General features: G+C 37.4%; 1 long non-coding RNA gene across 1 annotated transcript in view; it reads left to right on the top strand.

Annotated features, from left to right (window-relative positions):
* LOC126924154 (uncharacterized) overlaps positions 1-24,935 on the top strand; it is a 46,564-nt gene extending 21,629 nt beyond the window's left edge. The window contains exon 3 of the long non-coding RNA XR_007713435.1: positions 23,965-24,935. This is a non-coding gene — a long non-coding RNA (uncharacterized LOC126924154). The remainder of the gene's footprint in view (positions 1-23,964) is intronic.
* Positions 24,936-25,232: the final 297 nt, after the last annotated feature.

The following is a 25,232-nucleotide window of genomic DNA, read 5'->3' as shown; positions in this document are numbered from 1 at the left end:
TAAGCGTTTTATCGTAATAGATTATAAAGCGATCAGTTTAGTAACACTGTAATAGGCAAATATAGCAATAATTCTTCCAACATTGTACTCTTCGAATATTAATGAGAGTGGCCGCGCTCTGATCAGTTAGAATTAAAAACATCGTCGAATTTATGAAATTTCCCGAGACTTGACAATCGTATAGGGAAACCTTTGTGAAAAGGACCTACGAATTACGCGTAGAAAATTGCGATAAAAATTACACGTAGTTGGTTTTACAAAACAGACTTGGTGTATTACACACGTTACACAACCTCCTGCCTCCGTTTATGAATACCGATCCGAAATAATTTCAAACTGTAGCCGGATCACTCATTTTCTCTACAAGATTCCGAGTGGAATTTGCCAAGCTTATCGCATTTGTAAAGAGTGATTGAAATGTTATTTTTCCGACTACTTTAAAACTCTCTCTCCCATGCTTTTAACTTTCATATCTCTTAAAAGTATTTTGTCTCGATAGAAATAATCTTCCGATGTTTTATCCTATAGACTATTAACTGTTACGTGCAAACATAATAACTAACTAACTAATTAATGTCGTTACGCGTCTTATTTAAACACACGCATATTCGACAGTAATTTGTCAAAATGTTGATCGTTTCTTAACAATTCGTCGAGCTTACTTCGATTTTCCTGATATAATGCTTCTAGAGGTGACATATCCGGCGGGTTGCGGCAGGTCAGGCACGTAGCTAACCAATATTCAGCATGTTCCGTTGGCATACCAAGGACTTTCCATCCTCGTACCACGAATCCCAAAAACGCTTTCTCCTGGCGGGAACGAGCTTAAAGCTCGATCTACTCAGCTTGCGACCGAGTGTTCTCGCTTCGACCAACCTTCAACGATCTTTCTTCGTCCCTAAATCTGTTTCATCATCGTCACCGCACCATACCAACCACAATACCGTCTCAAAGTGTTCCAACCATTTTAACCCGATACGCACGCGGATTAATTAACGGACGGTTGCGTGGCGACCGCGTGGAAATTAGCGAACTCTAGTTAAGCAGACAATTTGTCTTTCATCCAACTCGTGTTTCATGTTCCTTCCCCTTTTTGTTCTCAAGGGAATGAACTTTCAAACTACACCATGCCGCTGTCGCTTTAATCCTAAGCTACGTAGTACTGCATCGATAACTTTCAGTCAATCGGAAAAATTGAAGGAAACGCGAAATTTTCCATATTAGTATATGTTACGACGCTCCTTGACAATTTTTCGGAATAGAATAGGACGTTGAACGATCGATATGCGAGGATAGATGCGTACACATCGGCATCGTAACTAACCTTATTTCTACATACTTGTAACAGAAATATTATATTATTATATTATATTATATATTTTATTATATTATATTATTATATTATTTACGGAAAATCTATTTATCTCAAGATGAATGATGGAAATCAGTGAGGCGGAGTAATAACTAATTGCTCTCCTTCACAGACAATTTCTATATTTATAACATTAAGAAGAAGAAAGAAAAGAAAGAAAGAAAGAAAGAAAAGACAGAATAACACGAAATGAAAAAGAAAACAGAGTCGGTGTAATGTTTTTCCTTTTTTTTCGAAACGTTAACATGGAACCAAGAGGTCGTTATCGAAGCAATCGACTTTTCAATGGAACGCAACGAACGACGGATGAGTCGTTTCTTTCCTTCGTTGCGAGAATCTGATACTAATTTCGTTGAACTAATGCTAGAGATTAAAGTAAAATCAAAGTAAATTAAAAATGAATTCCCTACGTCCCATTGTGTCTGGAAATAAATTCACGTCTGATTCTCATTCCGAACGAAACTTTCGCTGTGAAAACTAAACGATAATAAACGTCAGAAATTCACCATGTAATTCGATCGTTATATTTCTGTTTCTATTCTTTATCGAATTGAACATCGGTTGCTACTAGCCCTTTTCTTTTTTCTTTTTTGTCATAACATAATTTGAAGACAGTATTCAACGTAAATTCGAGTGATTGTATATATAATACTTGTATCACGAAACGGTACTCGTGACATTTTCAACCAGTCGCCATTGACTTGTACAATCACCGGGCTTACATTTGCAGGCATCTGAAGGAACTCGACGAAATCAATCATGTTCTTCGGCGTTCAAGTGCAACAGTCAACAAAAATGCAAGTCATTTCCGGTCACATCGTTCCACTAGGTGACAAATTACTAGGTGACGATCTTGTCGTCCGTCATACGTCATTTTCCCTTTTTCCTATCAGCATATCTATCTAGCTGCGTCGAATTCGACACTATCGAAAGTTTTCTACGATCGATAGGTACGTTCAACAGGGGAATTGTTCTTCCACGAAGAAATTCCACCGATTATTAAGAATCGTAACAATTGGAGGAAATATCAAGGAATAAGAAAATCATGTAATTGTACGCGCACCGCATCAATTTCGCTAAAGTTTCTCTAGTTTAATTTAGTTTTCATCGTACGGTATAGTTTCAGAAGAATTCCAAGCAAACACGCGATCACTGCGACTCGATCTCCACTTCTAGCGTATTATTAGTTCAGACTCGATCGAATATTTAAGACCGAGATACATACAAACTTGCTCTCTTTGATTATTGATTCGATGATTAATTCAGACTGTAAGTTTAGACGATAGTTGCGATATTTGCTGGTTCGTTCTATATATAGTTCCAGTCGAAACCCAATGTTTGATGAAAAGAGACAGGAACTTGTCCATAATTGCAAATGAAAACGAACAGATTTTTTAGCTCGAACAGGTAGACTTGTGTATCGTTACGTAGCCTGGGTAATTTTTACGTTATGCGACTGTTAATCAGGCAAATCCAGTGTTGTTACTCGACGTTGACTCGAATTTCCGACGAATTATACGCGTAAGTCAAGAAAAATATATACGTAATTCCGTAATTAAAGTATGCCTAACGAAAGAGGTCGTAACAAACGCACCGTTTGACTATTCGGTATATCTGGAACTGCAGAAGTACACCGTTGTTAGAACGTCAGAATCGAACAAAACGTTATATAGAAAAGAACAAAACAACGTGATACGTTCTATGGTACTCTGTTATATTCTAATACGCGCCGTACGATTGTTCAGCATAATAGTCGCGGTATTTACGTGTACGCTCCAAGTCACAAAATAAGTAATTTCTAGAGAATGTTGAATCGAGTTAATTAAGTTTCGATTCCGATGAAGCAAGATTCTAATCGTTCTCGGTTTTCACGCAACGAGTCTACCACCGATTCAGAGTGCAAGTCGAATAAACGAAATGGAATTTCTTTAGAAAATTTGTTTAGAAAAAATGGGAATTTTCGTCCATTTGCTCGGCGCAGTATCGCGCATAACAGGTTGTTCGAAAATTCCGTAGCGGGAGTTTAAACAAATTTCAAGAGAATGCGTTTTCGTCGAATTAGAATTTTGTTGAATAATTTATTTCACTGACAAATTTTGAACAAATTTTCTTCAATTTCTTTTATTATCCATCTACGGACAGTATTTCTTTCAACGTTTCGTTATTTGGTACAAGTTTATAGTAAAAATGCCACGAACATTCGGTAACGGTAGACTTGAAAGGATCGACGTTATGGAACGTTCAGGGTAGAATGATCTGACTTCTTGGTTATCTTGATACATCAGTTCCACGTTTGTGGAATCAGTGGAATTCACATTTTTCTGCGATTTTACGAGAGTAATAAATCCTTGGATTTATATGCTCTGCTAGGACGTACATGCGGTGTGAAAGATAGCGCGTGTCTTCCTCCTTGAATTATATAGGTGAAAAATAATCGCGTTTAAGGCTCGTGGCGAGTAGTGCGAGATTTCAACATAGTTTGCAAAATGTAATCAACGTGTTTAACGCGTGTCGAAGTTAGAACGGATTACACTCGCGTGGATATGTATCTGTTAATTGTTAGACACTCGTTTATGAAACGAGATACCAATAAGCGGTTAAACTTGCAAATTACTTGTTTCTTGATTCACTTTTCCGTTTTTCCCTCCCTCCCTCTCTCTCTCTCTCTCTCACTCTCTCTCTCTCTCTCTCTCTCTCTCTCTCTATTTCTCTATTTTCCGCTTTCATAGTCCAGCTGGCCTTTTGAATCTATTTGTTTCACAGTTCGCATCTACGACGTAGCCAGTCGACCTTTTCGGATCGATATGCTCCGCTCAAAGACTCTCGAAATCGTTTTGGTTCCGTATTACGATGTGTATAATATTTACTCGACACACGATCGCCTTTGATCGTTTGTAAACCGACCGCGATCATCGTCAACGAAAATGTCGATTCGCTTTGAGAAGAGTTCGCAATAATCGACCCTTGTAACACGATGCCATCATCATCATCTCTACGATTTATCTTACCTAAATAAGATCTTTGGTATCCGGTGAGCATTTTCCTTCCAAAATTTGATTTTACCACGATTTTACCACGAAGGTAAGTAATCTCTGTCGGAGATTTGTCAGGATAGGATGGCTCTGGCCGCATTGTTCTCAGAATTTTCTTGTTATCGTTTTGGCGTCGATGGTCGAGTAAAAATTATTTTCGTTAATGCCTTGCGAATTAATTTACATTAGATTATTTTTGCTACAAGTTTACAGTAATCGATAGCTGAGTTAGAATTATTACATGTTCGGACGATTCATAATTTTCATTTCATAATTGTCGTACATGGGGGTTTATTCTGCTACACAAGTGGTTAATTCTGCTTTAGATTGGCTTATTTCTAAAGCTTCCTACGAAGTGGAAATAAGCAAAACATCAAGTTACAACTATTTAAGCCGAGTCGTTGTTTGAATAATTCGAGCTTAATACCGAAGAATATACATCTGAAGATTGGAAATTCAAATATTAAAATTCTACTTCTTCTCTTTGTAAGGAGGAATAAAAGAAAGCACACCAGTGAGAAAAGCCATAGTATTGCCACTCGTCAAGCATCTTCTCGCATCGCATTGGAAACGTTTCAAAGGTTCCGAAGGAGAGCGCGTTTTCTGGAAAAGATCTTACCAAAAAGTCTCGCAGAAGAGAAAGATGTCCTCGACGTTCGCGTTTCTCCTCAACTCTCAACGTTCCGATTTTTTGGGTCGCGAATCCCTTTCTCCACGCGTTTCGCTCACCTTGTCTTCCCCGTTCAAAGGCGCTTTGCTTGGCTTCGCGCAGCATCGATGCGACGCGCGAAGCGACGTCCTCCTACATACCACCGAGTGTCGACATCCTCGTCGACGCCTTTATATGGACAGAATATCGCGACGACGCGTACGTGCCTCGTTCTCGACCGGTGGATTCCTTCTTTTGGCCGACTCTCGAGCACGCCTCGTTTCCCTGGTTTCCGTTCTACCTGTTCCTCCGCGTGGTTCCATTTTCGAATTCCATGCTATTCGCGAAGAGGGAATCGAAAGGAGTCGAAAGCAGTCGAAAGGCGAGAAGGGTGCAAAAAACCTTGGAACATTTATATATAATAAGAGGTAGGAAATGTTCGATTCCATGCTTTTCTTATTTTCCTCTATCTTTTTTTTTGGTTTGTTTGTAAAAGATAAAAAATAGGATAAATGGGAATGTTAAAGACGATTATGCAGAATTGGATTTCACTGGAAATCTCTTTTATCGCAATGGAAGAACCGAGAAGGGGCAATGGTATATGTGAATGTGAAAGTTAGGGATAATCCTGCAGAATTCTCGTGTTGCAAGAACAAACGAGGTTTACTTGTGTGCCCCTTTTTTTAATTTTTTGTTGTAACGGGAAAAGTTGATAAGCGATAAAGTCGAAGAAAATCGTGCAGCATTATCCCATTAAAAATGACAAGTCTCGTTTTATGTATATGTCAAAGGTTTGCACGGTGAGTTACGAGCTGTGCAATGTAGGTCGAGGTATCGATGCTTTTACGGAACAGGTGTGGATGGTGGTCTAAAGGGGGCAGAGAATCAGAAGGTAATTTGCGACGGAACGATATTTAACGCGGCTTGAAATATTTACAGATAGAGTAACGTCGTTCGTTGAATTTTTTGAGAATCGAGCATCAGTCGTTTGCTTGTATCGAGATGGCTTTATATGGCAGCAGACTACATAGGAATATCGCGAATGTATATCAGGATGTTGTCATTTACCATAATGGAGTTGCTTGGAATTAAGATACTCGTGGATGAAACGATGTCGTCCATTGAATTTCTTGCAAATTGAGCATTTGCCAAACGTCGAATTAGCACTCGTTAAATTGAAATAACGTGATTTCTAATACCGTAATAGCTATTTAATTATTATTTTGTACTCTCGACAACATATTGAAAAATCGGCGAGGTTCGTACGATTCCAAACAATTACCAAATAATTCTCAATTATTATATCTTCTGTAACGATACAATCTTCTTCAAACTTTGCTCCATCGACTACCACAACTGCAATTTCCAACGATATGGTTGAACATTTCGAAACGCTCGTTTTTTCAAACTATAAAAACGTACATATGCGATGAGTAAAAACATTACTCAGGAAGCAAGGATCGATCGTGGCGGTATGGCGGGCAATCGTCGGAAATCTTTCGAATCATGTAAATGCCCGGACACAAATTTCCTGATCTCGTCCGATGCTGACGTCACAATTCTAGAAAAGTGGTTCGCCGATACCGCTAGATACGGATCGTGTTCAGAGAATTGGACAGCCGCGAAACAGGCATCGATAAAATGGGGTAGCGTTATGCGTTACACCCGAGGATATATTTTGATCCGTGAAAGAGGTGATTTCCTTCGCGAGCATGTGGAAATATCGCTTTATAAAAATATGTATAATATAGCCATAATATAGTCGGATACACGACCGACTTCGTCCCGAAACTCATGGCCCTTCAACCAAGTACCAGGTGTTTGAGTAAAATTGTTCGTATAACCGTAATCCGTCGTTTATATTGGATCCAGAAACTATAGCAAAATGAAGAGAACAACGGTAATATTAGTGGTTGAATGGGGAAAGTTTTAAATTATGGTTGTCGCGTGAATCTTTATTTAATTAACGGCGAGAGTATTTAGGAGAAAAGGAGAACGTTTTGCTACGATAAGATTAAGCGAGTTTATACATACAGTATACAGTATACAGTTTCGTTCATTGGTAGAATTAAAGTAGTAAGATATATAATATTCGTGGGTGAACAAGGGAAAATTTAAAGAAAATTTCAAATTCAAATAAAGAAAATTTCAATTACGATCGCTCTGCGAAGGTCTGTACACTTGCTAGCAGGAGTATGTAGAAGGAAAAATAAATGTTTAATTACGATGAGATTAAGCTGGTTTAGGAATAAGCTAGCGTACTAGTTGACTTTATTTGAACGTTTTATATGTATAACACACACGCACACATCGAATGTTTTCTTGGGCAAGTGTCGAAAAATCTTTTCGCGAGCTACTCTAAATCACCTGAAAATCACGTCACTAAGCTTCACCAAATCCCCGATTGTCAACATTGATCATCATCGCCAAGAGAAGAGCACTAAAATAAATGCGAGAGTGATGTATCCCGTGTGCGAAACGACGCGTCGTCTATGGTGTTCGTTGGCGAAGCGGTAAAAAGATAGAAAGGGATTTGTCTTTCTCTCTTATTATTATATCTCGAATTTTTGTTTGCCCAAACCATTCTTTTCTCAGGATTTTCGTTGCTCGGGATTTTCTAGCTGGAAAAGTCGTTCTTTCTCGAGAATTCCTTAATTGAGAGAAAGGCACAGACGGAGAATTCGAAAACTCGAGAATTACAAGCACAGCATTTCTCAAACATACATATGTATATGACAAAGGATTTTCCGCCGGCTTTATCATCGTATCGTTCGAGCCTCTCGCCAACGTTTCTCTCTCGCCTTCTTCTCCTTCTGCTCCTTCTCCTGCTTTTTCTTCGCTCTCTCGTTGGAATTTCATTCTCGCGAACGGAATGACGCCAAGGATTAACTTGTAGAATAGCGTGGCTTTCTTATTCTTCGTGTTGACACACGACAAATTAATTATACATGTGTAAGTGAGGCGAATGAAATTCTATGACCTAAAGTAAGAATAACGAAATTGCGTTGGAAACTTCGTTTCTGAGAAAATCAGGTTTGCAAGATCCAGCAAATAGATCTACCGATAAATCCTATATATAGAGCAATATATATAGTAACCTTTTCGTTTAAGGTTTCGTTTTAGAGAATCGAATTTGGAAATTTGAGTACACGAGTCAAGCATGCAAGCATTTGGCTAGTTTCGGGTCGAACAAGCATGAATAAGTGGAACACGTTGAATAAGACTGTTTCGCTTTTTTTTTTCAGAAAATAGAGGTATATTTGATTGGCAGTCGATCGACGTTACTAAATTGGGGTTAGGTTATCCTCATAAAAGCATACACATTTACAATTATTAATAACATAACCTTCAATTCGTCTAAACGTTTGTTCTCTAATATGCGGAAACTTTACATAGTATGTGGGATATTTTATATATTTTAAACGCGTTCCGGTGAAATTGTTTTACTGTTGAAAGATTAAACAAATCGTTCATCGTGCGATTACAATTTGAATCTCTACGCTGGGCCATCGAAAGCTGCCTTTATAGGCTGGTAGTTTCGAATCAATTGTTCATTCGTCACGGCCCATTTGAATGTAAACGAATCTCTTGGAGCCGATTTTCCCAGTCTTTTTTTTTTATCTTCCTCGTCTCTTTTTTATCTCGCTTTTTTCGACACGGGTCGATGAATCGAGAGGATAGCGAGATACGCATCGCGTCATTCCGCATTTGCATGGGATCACGTGGAATTAATAATATTTTACCGAATACATCGATGAAGCATCGTTTGGAAATGTTGTCCATGCATTATGCATGTTTCCTCCCGAAACACTTGTGCGCAACAGTATCTCTGCTAAATTCATTTCGCGAAATACATATTTATTCAAGCAATATACTCGTAGTAACACGATAACACGATTAAACGAATATTTTTAATTCGAAAATTTGAATTTTTTTATTAATAAATCGAGTGAGCATCCCTTTTCCTTTGTTTTTATTGTATCGTATTTTATCTGTGACGATACGCATAAAAGTGTTCATATACGCTTCAAGAACACTTGGCATTTTCGATCATCTGCTCTCGTGATGTTTTCGACAAATCGATTTCGCGGGGCTAATTCGATATAACGTTTTGCAACCTCGACATACGCTCCAACGGATTTAAAACGTCCAATATGTAAGTCGTGTAAAAGTCTTATCGATCAACTTTATAAATTGGAAGCCGGAGAAAATCGATTTTAGACATTGTATTTTTTAAATTTACATGTATTCTGGAATTTGTAATTACTCTCTTATGCTCTTTTCTTACGATAAATAAACTTATAAAATATTAATTTCTAATTTTATTATTTTATATTTATATAGTATACAATATCAATTCCGTATTTAGGAAATAAAATTCAGAAATTTAGAATAGACGATACCGACAAGTTTAATTTCAAAGAAATTCGCTTACGCTTTCGAGAATTAATTTATCCTTTCCGTGTTCGTTAAATATTTTCGAATAGCTGTGTTTTCGATTTAAATCTCATAGAGACGTTTCATGAACTTTTCAACGAACGAGAAGACATCCGAAAGATAGAACTACTTCGCGAGAAAATTCATTTGGCCACGCGACGCGACGCGTTCGACCAAGTCTTTGGCTTTTCTTTTTTTCAATCTTATCTCCGACAGTTCGTGAATTTTTCCTATGTTATTTCAAACTTTCCTCCGTTCTTTCTGTGCAAATAAACGACCGTTGAAATATTCACGGGCAAAAATTCGGAGGAATTAAAGAAGCGGAATGCACCATAAAGGCGATAGAAATCTGTTACGGAATTAAATGTACTACTAGGAGAAAACAGTTACGTAAAAGAATATGATAGATATACATATATCCGTAATCATTATCGAGTACGAAAAGATAAAAGAAGCAATTTCATCTTGTTCTAGCGATGTACCAAATAGTATCTCAAATTGGTAGGTTCGAACGGGCAGCATTGAAAATTTAAGTCAGATACGCTTTTATTATTACAGCTTTCAAATATTTACGCGTTAACCTCTGTTAAGAGATGAAAAGATTTCTAACGTTTCGAGAGAGATTTTAGTATAATATCGAAACACAAACAATCACAGAATTTAACGATGTTCCTTTTATTTTTGCCTCAAAGGCAAAACGTCCTCTGGCTTGTTAAAGTATTTTCTATAAATTAACAACAAATGTTTTTATTTCGCCAAACGTAAACGTTTTGTCTACGTTTGTACAACATTGGCGAATTATTTCACCGGTCGATTCTTAATGCTTTTTATCAACTCGAATAAACAGATTTACGCGAGTTTAATCGGTCGGTAGGACACATATACGAATACAGGCAACGTTCTAATGTATCTTTGTACGTCGGTAAATGCGGGCCAAATCCCATGTTGCCCGGGGACGACCCGTGCAAATTACAAGAACCCTGATTGTGCAATGGAAAAAAAGAAAGGAGGAGAAAGAAGGGGAAGGGGGAGGAGAAAGGGGGTCGTAGCATAGTGATCTTTCGCGAGCTAGTCGTTCGCGTTTCGTAGCGAGTGTTAAATAGGCTACTTTGTATTGCACTCGCTTGCTTTCTCCGAGACAAATGGCTCCCCCCCCCCCCGTTGTTTTCATTAGTATTTTTCTTTTTATATTTCTCTTTTTTTCATCTTTCTTTCCTCTTTCCTCTTCACAGTGAAATCCACGGTTGGAAGGAATCGAAGAGAACGCTCGGACGGTCTCGTAATTATTTTCCCATCCACCTCGGCGACTTGTTTGGTAAATGCACCCGGTTTCGAGCGTTGCTTCGCAAAACTTCCTAGGCAAGATCAAAACGGCGAACCTTTGGCGAGAGCTCATGAATTTTATATGCTTTAAACGAGCCTCCATATCGAGCATCTGTTTCGGCTATATAATCAAATTGGATAGATATAATCGCTGTATCATGTATCGATCTGATTTTGTAGCTTGAAACGTCTGATGATAACGTCTAGGCGTGGCCGTTAAAAGAAAAAAAGGAAAGGGAAAACTGTGAACGATGAAACGAAGAACAACAGAATAATTTACGCATTTTTGGTTTGGTACACACTGTGTATTCGACCAACCTCTTAATTGCCGTCCAAATTATCCTCCATTAGCAAAATCAGGAGTATTACATGCACGCAGCGCACCTACGCGGCTCATCCATTATCGAAATCAAATCTACCCAGCCTATGCTACTCTCCATTAATAGATGATTCCAGCTGGGGATAGATTGAAACGAGTGCTCCTCCTTCCCATCGATAAGGAATCGATCGATCGACTAATTGGAATTCGACGAAGGATCGCGGTTACGTCGTCGCGTCGTCGATGGACTAAGACTAAACGTTGTCGATGTTGAGTGCTCTCCGATGGCCAACTGGCCTTTGTTTCGCCACTCCGTGAAATATCAATTAATGCGTTCTATGTCCGTGTTCTATCGCCAAATGCATACACATATTTCTTTCGTTCTTTTTCCTCGATCGCGTATCCAACATTTACAATAGTTTATCACGATCTAACAGAGTGGAGATAGTCTTTTTCAAACACTGGTTAAAGCACTGCTTGCAGCGAAATATATTATGTACTTACTTACATCGACAGATCGTCAGCCACAGTGTCCTACGGGAATATACGTATGTAACTTGTAGATAGCAACAGGAAAGAAGTTTATCCAGTATTAATATTTTCAGTCGTAATTATAATGCGTATATTACTTTATTCCTAAAAATTGTTTTGCTATGAATTTTATTAGACCTTACTACTACTCGACATCCTCTTGTTGACTCAAATCATTCTACTATAGGCTTATTTCATTCGTTTTCACCGTTTTTGATATTTTTTCGTTTTTTCGTTGTTACAAACAATGTTAAAGCTCGGCTAACTCGAATAACTAGCTTACTTTATCGCAATTAACTTTTCTTTGACGAAAGAATTCAAGAAACGAATCCACGTGAAAAGAGAACGAAAGGAATTCGAAAATGCGAGACAAGCATGAAAAAGCTGAAAAAGCTGCGAACACGATGATAGAAATGGAGAAACCATCGTCGGAGAGGGCAGGGGAGAAGGTCTGGCAAATATCTTTTATTCTGCCTTTTTAATACTTCCGCTTTTTCGTATTCACCCCCCCCCCCGCCATTCCTCTTCATTCTTTGAATCGTTCATTAAATCGTTATTTATTAAATTTTTAATCAACGGCACTAACGTTCGCGCGAAACAAGTATACACGCGTGTTTTCTCGCGGAATCGAAGGCACAGTTACAATTCTAGTTGTTAGGAATGATTTTATCAACATTTGTTTTTTATTACCGTTATCAACTATTATTTTATGTTTGTATTATATGTCGGAGATGGAAGGACACCGCAGCCTTTCCTTTGGAACTTTGGGAAAAACTCCTAATACTGTAATTTAGATTCTACCATAGCCATAATTAAGCAATTGTCGTCATTCAATCCGACTGTAATTGTTTGAGATTTATGATAGTGAGCTTGGGCTTGAGGTGACAACCAGTCGCCGAACGTAGCCGCGGTCAAGGGATGAACGTTTTATCTAACAAAGTTATGGAGAAATTCTACAGCCCTCCATAAAAAGAAATAGTTGTAGCGGCACTCGACAGTAAACATTCTAACGGTTTTTATCCCGTGGCCCGTCATACGCAGACCCTATTCTTCGGGTAGGTTGATTGTCGGATGTCGAGACATATCCGCAGTATATGTTCAGCTAGCCTGGAGACCCGTTATAAACCTTAAGTTCTAATTAACGAAAAGCTCAGAGACAAACAGTTTTGTCCGCGAACGACGCTTCCCGCTAGCAACTTTCCCTCAAGGGCGGCTAGCATCCTTCTCTAACCACCACCATGGAGATTGACTAATTAACAGTAACGTCAATTTCCCTCATCCTCCGAACGAAGACTTTCCTCCACGAATCTGAAGACTTGGTGCCCTTAGACACACCCATCATAGTTTTCCTTGACAGCGTCACCGTGACGGAGAGTGAGTCTCTCGTACGATCTCATCAACGATTGAAGTATCGTTCTTACAGACCGTGTTTACTCCACGTTCTAACAGTGAATACAACTTAGACGTTGCCGAAGAGTAAAGAGTAAAGAGTCCCGTTGACCGCGGATTCGTTATCGAACCTAAGACCATTGTCATTAGTGTTACGAGTGCCTAACCGCCGCAGTTAATTGTCAAATATATTGTATCCATACTTGTGTCAATAAACTCTGTATCGTACCACAACAATGGCTAATACCAGTGAAGATTCATTAAACGCCCACAACTCCAATCCTACCGTCAACCCGACATATATAAATAAAAGCTTTATAACAATGTACATCTATACTAGAAATTTGCAATTCCTCAACTTTCAGTAATTGGAGTAAATCAACAAAGATCAGCCAACACTCAAGTATTTTTACAATCATGCTATAAACTCCTAGTCGATTAATATCCGCGGTGCTCTCCCTTTCTTTAGATTCTGAAAATATTATAAAACGGTATTCCGTGATTCGTTTAGCCGGAGGTACGAGCTTATCGCAGGTCAAAGTGATTTCCAGTTGCTTGCCGGTCCATCTGTGTAACTTGGCGATGCTGTTCGCCTTACTGAATCTAGTTCCCTTATCTCGAAGATAAACAGATTTAGATGCCCATTGGATACTTGAAAATTTGGTAATGGTAACCGGTAGCTATACAAACGATAATATAATGATTGCTACCTGTATGTTTCGATGGATCAATCTATTCAACGAACTTGAGAAACTCCGATCTCTCTGTTGTTCATATCTAATAACCGTTTCAGGATCGATTAATCGCTTGTTTCTAAATACGGATCGTATCGATAAACTCTATCGAGTATTTAGCGATAATTCGGGCATTTGAGAACTTTGGGAAATTAAAACACTTTGATTATTCTCTAGTCTGTTTTTCAATCTAATCACTATATCGCAATTGTTTTGAATTTCGGCAACAATTTTAATGTTTCTCCGCGACGTTACAGTTTGATCGCATCCACTTGTAACAGTAACTACCAATCGATCTAATCGTCGTACAGGACATCGCAGAGGGAAGATGAACGAGATTAGATTCGATTAAGCTCTGGCGTTTGTCAAACAAAGGTATCGTCGGCAACTAATGAAAGAGTATGTCGCTTCTGTAATTACGTCAAATTCTAAGGCAATATCATGCTTCGATATACACATACACACACTGCCTCGGTTAGTTTTGCGAAAGTTTTAGGCAAGATTACAATTCATCGAGTTGTACGGAACGGAGAAAACATCGATAGAGTGTAAAGATATCGCATCTTTCTCAAAACGAGTTCATTAGAAAAATCGCATTGCGTATGTTCGCTTTATCACTTTTCCTGATAAATTCTATGGGTATCGAACCCGTAAAGGGTAAAAACAGCACTTTGGTTAAAAGGTGCATTAACATTTTTTGTAATTTTAATAGCCTAAGGGATATAAGTAGCTATATTCTGTTTCCAACTTTTTTTATATATAAAGATACGATGATTTATCGTTTGCTACCGGAGATCGATGGTTAGCGAGGATAGGCGAAGACTGTCCTCGCCGTCGAAAAAAAAGGTTCTCCGCGAGGATGTAGTTGGGGGAGAACTCCTCGAAAATTTAAAATGCACACGATGCTGAAGGTAACAGGACCTTCCAGGGATGGACCAAATTTCGCTTGATCATTGTGTTTGAAACAAAGATGGACATTAATAACCGTTGTTGACTCAGCCCTAACCCATCATTTACACTTTAGGCTCTTTAGACGACAAGAATGGAACTAATCTATTGGGTCTAAATATTCGTAGTATCGAAGGTATCGGTTTCAACTTCCACATGTTGCGTTGCGTTGCGTATCGTATCGTATCGTATCGTATCGTTCGACGTTCGACTGAAATTTGTGTAACGCGACGGAAATTACCAGTGGTCGGTTCATCGGTCGCTCAAGTAGTCGCCATTACGCGGCTTCCAGGACTATCGCATTTCGATTATTCGATAAAGTCTACCGAGCGACACCGATAGCCGTCAACGTTCAACGTAACAAAGACAAACGTCAATATTAGCCGGCAAACAATCGAGATGCATGATAATTCACGATCGATCGAGCTATTGTTTCATTCGGGATGATGATACAGTCGATCCACACAAAGTTTCGGTTTGGTTAGTATAGTATACAAACTCTGAATTATAGGATAATTTCACGTCAAACACGTAAAAGTGAGACATTTTTTTGAAAAAAGTAATTGCTTTCGTTTGAGATATAATTCATAATAAAAAACTGGTCGTTCGATCCGTTAGAGAATTGGTGAAAAAGATACTTTCTCTTCGATTTCGATGATTATGAAATATGTTACGAAGCTCGACATTTTAAACAACTTGGACTTATACGTATAACCAGCGATCGGCCTTAGTTTTCGAGATATTCGCAAAAAGCTGTCTTTTGCGATTTAAGAATTCAAGCGTTTAGGAATCTAGACGTCTAAACGTGTAAAACCCGAAAACAAACAACTAGAAACATTTAGATATTTAGGAAGCTTAAAAATTTCAGATTGAAGAATTTCAAGGAATTCGGAAGGAGAAAATTCAACGGACGTGAAAAATAAGTTTCACGGGGGTGTATGAACGATTGCGGTAGACGTTGAGGAGTGGTGTGTGCAAATGGACATTTTTATTCCGAATCACGTTCCCGTTAGCAGGAGGAACAGTGACAGGATCGTTTGTGATCACGTTTCTCTTACAATGCGAAGCAATTGCGATATCGTTGAATAATCCTGTCACGTGGCCAACCGGAACCTCTGGAAACCTTCATGCCACGCATTAGTATTTCTTACTTCGAGTAAGCTGCCTATACTCTCACGTTATTTTCAAGCTAAAAGCTTCACGATAGAAATCATTTCGTTGATATCAGTTTTTCACTTCTCCGATTCGCTTCAAAAATTCTTCTTTCCCATTCCTCTACCGTTTCTTTAAAGTTTTTTAATTTTAGAATAATTTTAGAATAATCTCAAAAATTGTAGCGAAAATCGATAGGCGTTATCGATTGCTACAATTTGGAAAAATCAAATTCCTTGCCTCTTCTCGAACAAATTACGTTTCGCTCCAACTATATAAATTTATCGTCTTTGTCTAGTAACTCGGTGCAACTTGCAGTCACTCGATCGCGTGTGAATCGTTTAATTCTGCTGTCTCGGTTTTCCTCAAACTGCCCCATCTCCTTAGATCCACCAAAAAAGGGGAAGATTAGAACCTAAAACGAACGATACTACATCGGTAGATGATACATTTAACAGAACAGACGCAGAATTATTACGCTGTATTCATTCTCATGATTCGAATACTGCATATTCTATTTTTAAAATTCATTCTATTACGCTATTTGAATTAATTCTATCGCTTTGCTATACTATTTTCAAATCGACATTTATTTTGCTATACGTTTTCTCGTAACCTGTCGTATACTATTACAAGAACATTCTCTTAAGGGGGTATTCTAGTCTAGAGGCATGAATTTCGGGCGGTTTTTAAAGCTCTGTACAAACGAAACAAAAAATATTTTTACTATCCATTTTTTATCATTTGTTTATTGATATTTTAAGATTACATAAAAAATTAACCGAAAAAACTAAAAATTCATAAAGTTATGAGCTGGCAAAGTGGGGGATCCAAAAAAAGGGTGTCCTGGCGTGCATGATTTCAATCCTTCTGGTCATCCGAAGCAAAAAAGCCGAACGGATTCTTAATTAATATAGATACGGCTATAGCATGAACCTTGGAGAAGTCAGAAAAATATTTTTTCACAAAATGGCGTCCGTTTGAAAAAAAATTTTGGCATGTTTTTTGGCAATTCCGAATTTTTTAAAAATAATAAAGTTAAAAATTTTAATCTAAGCGTGGTCGAGGCGATAGAAAAATGTATAAAGAATATTCACACCAAATTTCAAATAAATCAGTTCATTAGAACTTGAGACATCGTGCACGCCAACTCGAAAAAAGTAGTTTCGAGAAAAACGCGTTTAAAGTTTTGAGACAAGTTTACTCGGGCAGCGTTAACCGTCTACTGTTCATTTGTTCCGGTCGGACCGAAGCAGATGCCGGGTCACAAAAATGGCTGTAACTCATAAAATAATTGAAATTTTGAAAAATCCTTTTAAGGGCATATTCTTGAACGTCTAAACTTTGTAGACTACTTGTAAACTTGTAGACTAGAATACCCTCTTAATTTTTGCTATTGAGGAAAAAGATATTTAAATTTTATCTCGTTCATGCTCCCTTCATTTATAATATCCAACTAATTCTCCACTTTCTCCTTACTAAATTACTAAATTACCAAATTTAACCAAACCAAGACCATCTTCCTCCCATCTGAAATTAGCCATCCTTCGCAAGATTATAAACCACTACGACATTCAGTATCTCTTACAAAGTACCTGAAATCCTTCTCCAAACGTCCCCTAAACCCTTCGGTCTCCCCTCGACCAATCCCCAGGGCAATACGTATCGCGACGTCGCGTCGCGATCCCATTCGACTTTTCACGTCGATTTAACGGCTATTCTCTCGAAAGAAGTCGTTTCGTCGTTATCAACCCTCGTCCTCCTGGTTATCGTCGCTATTCCAGTCAGCTTTCTCAATCGGTTCTTTCTTGTCTCTACAAGTTGATAGCACGTCTGGTACCACGTTTCTAATCGTACGAAACGAATGAGAGGGGGATACTAGAATAGAATGGGATTGGAAACAACTTGGCTAAGTTTTACATGGATACTGTTTCTATGGAGCGTTTATTCATTTTTTATCTTTGCTGTTCATTATGTTTCCTTGCCTCGTGGCAATCATTTTTTAACGGATTCTAAAAGATTCTAAAAGATTTTTTCACAGAAAGTCGCGGAGATGCCACGGGGATGGTTAAGATGGTAACATCCCTGTGTGAAAAAGCCTTGTTCCCGTAAAAGAGAACGTTTACGGTTACGTAAGATTGAATGAATTCTGTCTCGTTCGAGATCGGATGCCGAGGGTGGTGCGTTCATGCAATCGTTGGACTAAAAATAGTACACGGTTTTATTGCTTCGATCGTGTCCGTATTCCTCTGCTTCCTCTTTTTTCCCGTATTTAGCTTTATATGTATAGGTTTAAATGTTCAATTAGAGCTTCTTTTATCTCATGTATTATTTTACAGATACAATTAGATATTGTTCGTGGAAGCGTTTATCCTTTCACCTGTCTTTTTCCTTCAAGAGTTATTTTATAATCTTTAACTGCTTACTTATAGCTAAAAATTTGTCATAAAGAAATAAAATTTCTGATATATGGCGAACTGAATATCAGCGGTAGAGATGAAGATTTTGAGAATCTAAGTTCAGTCAAGCATTTCAACTTACGAATGATCGTTTCTCTAGTTTCGCAATTAATAAAGTTCATTGTTTGTTGCCACATGTATTCACGACGTTAAAAAATATAATCATCTTTTTATAATAATAACAACAACAAGTGGCATAAATTACAGGAAAATATATAGAAATATAGGAACGAATGTTATCATGGAGAAGGGGCAATGGCGGGGTAAAGAGTAGTCGTGGGCAAGTAGTATGAAACCGTGTGCAGTCTGACACGCAATGCGTCTCGTGCGTTTTTCTGTAATGTTTGTGATATGCAGTATTACTTTGAAAACTTTTTATTATCATTTGTAATTGAAACAGGATTTAACGTAGTTTAATAATCGATAACGCGTAGCTACAACATCGTACTTGGCTGTAATCTGACAAGTTATTAAATCAAATAACAAATATATTTTTCTTCCTATGTATTTTTCTTTTTGTTATTTCTTTCTTACAAAGAACATAAGCAAAATATATGTTTCTATTAATAATTGACAATCAAAAGACTTTGCACGGTTAAAAAAAGATTCGATTCTGGAATGTAAATATAAAATGGAACATAACATGAAAAATGGTATAACACAGAAAAGAATGAATGTACGAGTGAAAAGAACGAATAGAATAAAATGCTAGATGGAGCACCGTGTAACGCAGAAATGAATTTGGATAGTTCAATACACAATCGATTATGATTCAAATAAAACATAATACAAAATCCATTATAATATGGACCATCCATTGTAACATTGCGAAATATAGCGTAGGAAACGCGGTATTGTACTCGTATACTGTAAACACAAACACAGCCTGTTTGACGCGACCAATTACCAGCTATTAAATTATAAAGCCACCATCGCGGATATTGAAATGAAAAAATATCTAACGCGAGAAGAAAGACAAACTTTTATCCGTATATTACAAAGAATCGTTCAATATCTGAAAATGCACCACCACTTCAAATCTATACAATTTTTATGAAAAATTGCCAATTGGTCATTTCAACCTCTCTGGTATTTCTTGCGATAAAACTACAGGAAAATTTACGAGCCCCATTATTCAAGCTTTCGAAAACACGACTGCCTGGGTTATTCTCGTTTCTTCGAGTTTATTGTACCGCCTATTTCGATAGAACGGTTTCGTGGTATGTGGGGAGAGAAATTTGGTCAGGACACGATGGCAAGCCATGAATTCTCAATAAGCAGAATTGGTGCTGTCGAGAGTGGAAACAAAGCAACGCATCCGGAAGATGAATGTGGCAGCGGTAAAGCACAATCATCGGCGAGTTATGGTGTCACCTTGCCTTTACTCTTCGTGTTTCTTCGTCGAAGAAACATCGATCGTTCTCCGTTTAGAAATATCTTACATAAATAACATAAAGAAGACATAATTTCTTGAAGAAACGGAAAAATAAACGCAAGTCGCGAAATTTTCTGAAGATGAAATGAATGAAAGAAAAACTGAAAGTTTCAAAACGCTATTAAAAATTAGATATATGGAGAGAATGACGAATGACGAAAGGAACCAAGAAAGGTAAAAGCGAGAGATAAAAGAAATTAGAGTAACAACGAACTAGGAACCCACGAAAAGAAGAAACACCAACGACAAACAGTGCATAAAAGGGAGAAGGAAAATAACTGTAAATAAGGTAACCGTCAAACAAGTGAAAAGTGAAAACTGAAAAGAACTGAAAAAGGAAAGGGCGAACAGAAAAGCGTAGAGAAAGACGACAAGAAAGACAATAAACGTATGTATAATCTAGACGATTAGATCCAAAGAAATCAAAAGACAACGAGAAAGAAAGAAGGAAGCACAGATGCAAATAAAAAGCTGGCAGCTGGCATCTATTCGAAAGAGCGTTGAATCAACGTGAACCATGACATTTCGGGGCAAAACGGGAGCTCACTTGAAGAACATGCGGTAGGAAACACATCCGCGGGTAATTTCATGTCGGTCAAGCTGTTTCCGTTGTATACGAATAAACTCTAATGTCTCCCCGTGTGTATTGTAAGGACGCTGCTACGCGGGCTGAAGCCACGGGAATTACGTGAATTCAAAATTACGAAAAACGACGCCTGCCACGCACCATACCGTGCGTCATAGGACTTCTTTCTGATCTTACACAAGTGGAAATATACATAGCGGCTTTTGTGTGGCTTATATGCTGGCTTGGATCATTCTTTCCTAGGCGCTAAGAGGAATCTTAGATCGGATTTTTAAAAAGTAAATTAATTTTGAAGTTTGAGTAAGAATTATACGATACAGGAAGTTTGCTCCTCTTGAAATTATTATCTAAAAAATATCCTGTGGGTGATAGATTTATTAGGGAGAGATTTTCACAATCTTTTGTAAATCCTTTTTATTTCGTACCTTGAATAATTTTCCGATAGATGCTAAAGGGAATTATAAAACAACTTCAACGACGAAATGAATTTTTAAGATTTAAGGATTATGTGATATTCATGAATTATTGTTCATTTTTATCATTTAATAGTTTTATTATAATTTTTTGGCGGATAACGATAGAAATTTTTAATCGATTCTAGAACCTAAACCAATCTTTAAAGTTGGAATAAAAAATACGTAATTTATAATTATCGAAAAATATCCTTTGGATAAATACGTTAATTAAGCTGATTAATTGGAAGTTGGAGAATATTTATGCAATTTATGCAGCTTGAGCAGATGTAAGTAGTACTAGTTAGTTGGTAGTTACAAATATTCATAAATTTGATCCCTCGTAGAAAATACTCCATTTTTCGAGGAAAAGAATCAAATGCAAACTTGTATTTGTAGTTCGTCTTATTTATTATTAATAAGTACCCACGCTACAATGAACTAATAATAAGATAATTACTAACAGTAAGTTACGTGGTATTCAATTACCCGATAGGTATATTAGAACTGCTATTGAAATTACCTACGCATCTATTAATAACCATAACCAAACAGTTATTAACATCCTCCGCTACCTTACACTACACAAACTACACGTCCTACATACAAATATTCATAACATCGATTTAAAATTCTAGAATCATGATCCAACGTAACCTAAAATTATTAAATTATAATGCAACGTTACCTAAAATTAAACTTAAAACCAATAAAACATTCTGGAAAATTCAATAATACTTAATAATACTCGCAGATAGTCAAATTTCTATTTTATTATTTCTGTCATCGAGTATACATATATGGCGTGATTAGAGATACGTATCAGTTTATAGGAATCTTCATATCGTCATCTTGAATAATTCTTTTCATTAACTTATACTTATGTATTATGTTACATATAGAAACTTGTGTTGCTTTGCTTTAACAATTATCTATTAAACGTATTTGAACGAATCATTGTTACAAGTATCTCGATGTCAATTCACTAGCAATTTGATTTCAATTACCTGGATAATTTATCAAATAGCTATGAATAATAAATGCGGTATAGTTTTACGTTTTGACAAGATTTTTACTTGTATTAATCGTTTGGTAAATGTGTTTCGATTAATCTAATTCCTACATTATATGCTTAAATTCCTACAAATTTCCATTTGAATATTCTCAGTGATTAATTGTTTATGAAAAATTCTATTACACTCGCTTACTACACACCAGTAATTTCAATTACCAGTAAGATAATTACCGTTTCATAAACAATCTCTCCGAAAACGATACTTTTGTATGGAAGCATTGGCAGCTGCCGATAGACTGAAATTAATTCGTCCCTCGGGGTCGTTCCAAGAAATCTTTTCCTCCTTTGGTATACGGAATGGCGAACGAAGCTTTCCGAGTAATTTGAGAAGAAAATCGATCGACCAGTTTTATTGTAATTTCATCATCAATCGCGATCTAAGCGAAACGAAGATGCGTTGAAAGATTTTTCAACGACCAAGTTGCCTAGAAATTTAGTGTGGAAAGTGCGCCGTCACATGGGGCAGTGTCGCTTCTAAAGGTTCGAGCTTTCAAGCGTCTTTAACACGAAAAGTCTGTCGGAGTGTATCGTGCGAACGACAGTGCGAGTTGAAGCGAGTTGAGGATCGAGGGTGCTTAGCACGCGACTTTGCAAGGCCGCGTGGCGTCGCGTCGCGTCGTGGGAGGCCATTTTATAACCAATTAGTTACCCTCTTTAAGAAACTGCCTACGGAAGTAGCACTCCAACGTCCTTCGACTTGGTGGAAGTGGTTGGCCAGAATAGAAAATCATTGTCCCGTGATGACTTGACGGCAGGACAGTCACGAAGCAACTCGAGGTTGTACAATGGCAGACGATTTATCGCGTCTGATCATCAAAGACTATCGATCGAGAGTTGCCAGATTTAATTAACGTCGTTTGACTTCGTTCCACGGTTATTCTTTCGTATCTCTTTTATTCTTTTGCTTCATCTTCGGAGCAAATTAACAATTGCCACGTAACTTTAACTATTTGTTCATTTGTTCGTGAGAATTACCCTCTAATTGTTACGGCGAAATTGAAATATTTATAATAATAATTATTTAACAAACACGCTACTAATAATATAATATTAATAACGTAACAACAACAACAACAATATAGTAAAATATATTATATAAAAATATAATAATTTTCTCTTTGAAACTAAAAAGCTTTTCAAAAGCTTTTGAAATTCGACAATTTGGATTTGATATGACTTAAAGAACAAGGAAGAAGAATGTGGTAACAGCAAGTACAATTAGTAAAATAGAAGTAAATTAGAAACAATTTATAAACAATTTTAATAGAATTCTGAATTTAGATTCGTATTCTAAAGCTGCAATATTGTAGTATCGGGGAAATATTAGGTATAAATTCTTCCTGATACTATTTATAATTTGTTATTTATTTACAATAAGTTAGTTATACAGATATTAATGAGACAGAAAACGATGATTGTTTAATATGGAATTAAATGTAACAATCTAACTCTAATTTGACCACTCAGGACCGCGTCCTCTCGATCGCCACCAGATCCCCCGTCTTATATATCGTCGCCTTCCGGCGTCTCTTGTTGAATATCCTTCGCCGACAAGAGGTTGGATTGATAGCTCGTCTTCGCAATACCTTAAATTCTCTTGCAGCCGCCTCATTTTCGCTTTTGGTTCGCTTCTTAGAACTCACGACAGAATTTGTTTGTGCAACTCTACAATTCGCACGATGCTCGGTGCATCCTACAAAAAACTTCATCGCAACCGTCCGTGTCGTTTCCACCCGACGTTACTGCGGTTATGTTCGCCGCAACCGATTCATCTAACGAAATTTTGTTCATTATGATGGTGTCCTTGAGACAAGCACTCGTGGGAACTACAACTGCCTGCTTATGTTGCACGTTTTCGACATGAGGTAAATCCTTTCTCCTCGCGATACTACAATATAATTTACATTTCAATTAGACGAATTATGAACTAGAATCTGTAAAACGAAGGATTAGAAGACGAATTTAATAGAATAATTGTTCGAACGAATTGTTTTATTTCGATAAAATATTACGTAGAAATTCCGGTGTAGAATTGAATTCGATTTAATCAGATCTCTTAACCTTCTTCCAGATGCCTGATCGTAGGAAAAAATCAAACACCGGCAGTTCCGCCCGATCGCCGCGCCACGGGATTATCCTGTCACGTTTCAGGGATTCGATTCTAATGAAAGCCTTCTTCGATAAGTCCCTTTACGATTCACAGATTTGCTGTTTCCCGTTTCTCGTTTAGATGGTCATGGCTGAGCAAGAATCGGGAATCGAAAATTTACATACTGTTCAAAGATAATAATTCGCGTTTCTAATTTTTGATAAAAAGAAGAAATTGGTGAAAAGTATATGATCGAGTAAACAATGATTACAATTTCACGAAATACTTGTAAAATATACCTGTTAGAGGTGTATGAGAGTAATATTGGATATGTAGTTAGAGAGTATTGCTTGAGTAACAGTATATAGACCAGCTTCCATTTTCATGGGAATTTTCAAAATATTCACAGGAACGTGATTGTATTCAACTTCTCGAGAAATGAAATCATTCACTCGCTTATTTATCACAAGAGATCGTACAAACCAATCACGCTTCAACGTAAATTTGTAAAACTACTGCTTTTCAAATACTTCCTCCTATTTCTCTAGTAATTTATCGATATATTTGTAATTTATTCCGAGTGACTTATATAGAAAAGGAAACAAGATTTTTGCCCTCCTACTCGCAACTCAACCACACCAAACTATGCCAAACTACTTTTCTCGCATTCTATCCATAATCTTCCACACGAACGTTCGCATTTCATTAAAAACACGCTTCGAAATGAAAAATGCCCTGAAAAAGAATTCTGCAAAAAGAAAGAGAGAAAAAAAGAAGCAAAATTACATGAGTTTTTATTCAAGGTTCTACGTACGTACGTTAATTCAACACGCGTAAGGATCGAAAGAGCAATTTGCAAACGAGTTAGAAGAAAATTCTACTGACCCTGGAGACTAAAAAAAAAGGAGAATCTGCCACATTTCTTGCACGTGTTATCAACAACGTGCAATTCCCCTTCTACAGAAAGAAATCGTCGATTACAGTTGCGTGAGTTTCTGCAACGGGGAATGCATTTTCCCATTCAGCATTCACAGAGTGCTTCCGTTTGTTCCCAACTCTTCTCTCTTCTCTGTCCTCTGTCCTCTCTCCTCTCTCCGTGCATTCTGTAATGCGATTACGGTCTCATCGGAAATGATTGGCCGTCGCGTCTGATCAATGCCCGGTTCGTATCACTTAATCCCGCTAGAATGACCACTAGAACGTTCTGCGTATTACGTAAAACGGGGGTAATTTATTAATTCATTCGCCAT

Source organism: Bombus affinis, chromosome 14, assembly GCF_024516045.1.
Source record: "Bombus affinis isolate iyBomAffi1 chromosome 14, iyBomAffi1.2, whole genome shotgun sequence".
Lineage (NCBI taxonomy): Eukaryota > Metazoa > Arthropoda > Insecta > Hymenoptera > Apidae > Bombus > Bombus affinis.
Note: the sequence above shows the minus strand (reverse complement) of the source record. Positions and strands in the feature narration are given on the sequence as shown.